The following is a 2,609-nucleotide window of genomic DNA, read 5'->3' as shown; positions in this document are numbered from 1 at the left end:
TTATGGTGTTGGGGGAGAATATTGAAAGTGCCATGGGCTGCGCAAAGAACTAATAGATCCATTTTGGAAAAAGTGCAGCCAGAGTGCTCCTTGGAGGCCAAGAAGGCCAAACTTCATCTCTCATACTTCAGACATATTGTCAGGAGGCACCAGTCACTGGAGAAGAATATTATGTTTGGTAAGGTGGAGAGTCAGAGAAAAAGAGGAAGACCCCCAATGAAATGGATTGGCCAAATGGCAGCATCGATGGTCTCAAGTGTGGCAATAGTAGTGAGGTTGGCCCAGGATTGGGCAGTGTTTCATTCTTCTGTGAACAATGTCACTATAGGTTGGTACCGACTTGGTGGCTCCTAACAACAATCTTGTTAGTCATCCTTCAATGTCTCTTTAAATTGTCATGTTAAATTATCCTTAGAAAAAGAGTCAAAGTGAGAACAATAATTTATTTAAATGGAACAATGTGAGAGGATTTCATAAATAAACTATAGTAATTTCTATTGCACTGTGCCATCATCAAAGAAAGAGTTAAGAAGCCCCACAGTTTATTTTGTCTGTTACTGTCAAAATACACCTGCTATCCTTTGCTCATTTAATATAAACGTCACCTCTGTGAATACTACCTTTAATTACATCCCTGATTAGAGTTAATTTTCATACTACATGAATGTGTGTATGTTCGAATGGATGCATGCCAAATATATATTCTCATTTATTTATTTTCCTTTAGCAGCATATTTATTTACAAAATATAAACAATGCCAATGAACAGAAAACAAAGAATTTAGGTGTGAAATGATATACCTTCTTATTCTAATTCAGAATACCAATAATGGTTAGTAATCTAGGGAGATAGACTTTATGCAGATGGGAGAAATAATAACTAATTGTTATCATTCCCCTATGTAAACTATTGAGTAGAGGAGATTACATACCAGATAAAACTGTTTGAACCTTTATTCGCAGAGTGAGATCTGTAGTCAGTAGTAACCTCTCTAGTTACTTTTTTTTTCTTTACTTTTTAGGTCTCAGGTCAAGTTTAATAGAAACTACAAAAGATCAGTGGGCTCAGACTGCACTACTAATACAAGATACACATCAGCTGGCCTGGCCTGTCCCACAGTACAGCTCGAGGCCATTTCCACCAAGGCAAAAAGAAAGTTTGACTACTCAACTCAGGTAGGAAAGGTCTATCCTATCACAGCACATATCTCAGTCAAGTCTAAGGCTTTGTGTTAGAAGCATAAACAAATTACAAAAAGAGGTTTGTTTTTTTTCTCAAGGCTGCTTATCACTACCACCTGGCAATCAAGTGGCCCCGGTGCTCACTTCTGCTTAGAGAAGTACTCTTTGCTCTTCTGAACATCAGGCTTGATGGTATCACTGCCAGGTTTCCAGACAGCTGGGCACACTCCCCCATGTTTGTCTGTGAACTGGAAGGCCTGAACTAGTCTTAGGGTCTCATCCACATAGCAGCCAACAGGGAGGTCATTTACAGTGATCTGTCAAAGGATGCCTTTATCATCAATGATGAAGAGTCCTCTAAATGAGATGCCTTCATCTACCTTTAAGACCCCATAGTCCTGAGCAATTGTGCGCTTGGGGTCTGATACCAAAGGAATATTCATGAGTCCCAGTCCTCCTTGTTTCTTGGGTGTGTTGATCCAAGTCAGATGACAGAAGTGAGAATCCACAGAAGCACCAATCACTTGGCAGTTGAGTTTCTTAAATTCTTCTGCCCTGTCACTGAAAGCAATGATTTCAGTGGGGCACACAAAGGTAAAGTCAAGAGGATAAAAAAAGAACACAACATATCTTCCTTTGTAGTCAGACAAACTTATATCTTTGAACTGACCATCTGGCATAACAGCTGTAGCTCTGAAGTTGGGAGCAGGGTGCCCAATTTTTGCAGTTCCTGAAGACATCTTCAGTTATCAGCAGTCGCAGTACCAAAAACATCAGTCAGGTCACTAGTCAGGAAGAGAATGCCTCTAGTTACTTTTTTGCTTCATAAAATAAGAATTTCTGCCATGATAAGATTTTTGTAAGAGATCTTTATTTGTTGTTGTTAAATGCCGTGGAGTTGATTTCAAATCATAGGGACACTGTATAGGGTTTCCAAGGCTTTAAATCTTTGTAGGAACAGGAAGCCTCATCTTTCTCCCTTAGAGAGGCTGGTGGGTTGGAATCTCAGAGCAATGCTTATCATATGGAGTCAACGCTCTCTCAAGAGATTTTTACAGACAGCACAAAATCACAATGCAAATATATTTCTATTTTTGTTTTTAATTATGAGTTAAAAGTTGAGTTACCCTTTTAGTAAGAGTCTCTCTTAAAACCAAAAATACTGCTTTTCTGATAAATAGGGATTGCTGACTTTCAAAATAATTTATAAACAAACTTCGGGAACAAAGCATGGGATACTTAGTGGGAAGAAGATGGGATTTGGGCCAAATAGGCCTAAGATCTGAGGCAGTAACTTGCCTTTTTCTGTAACCCAAGCATTTTGTAATTCAGTGTAGCTCATCTTATAAATCATTGTGCTATGGCTTGGAGTACAGTGAGTCAAGAGTCATAAGTTAGAATGTTCACAGCAAACATTAAAGTAAATT

The 2,609-nt window shown here is 38.7% G+C and overlaps 1 pseudogene; it reads right to left on the bottom strand.

Moving 5' to 3' along the window:
- Positions 1–1,322: 1,322 nt before the first annotated feature.
- Positions 1,323–1,922, bottom strand: LOC102819895 (annotated as a pseudogene).
- Between the last annotated feature and the right edge of the window lie 687 nt (positions 1,923–2,609).

The sequence above is a fragment of the Chrysochloris asiatica genome, unplaced genomic scaffold (genome assembly GCF_000296735.1).
Source record: "Chrysochloris asiatica unplaced genomic scaffold, ChrAsi1.0 scaffold00080, whole genome shotgun sequence".
NCBI classification, from domain to species: Eukaryota; Metazoa; Chordata; class Mammalia; order Afrosoricida; family Chrysochloridae; genus Chrysochloris; species Chrysochloris asiatica.
This window is presented reverse-complemented; position numbering and strand designations above follow the sequence as displayed.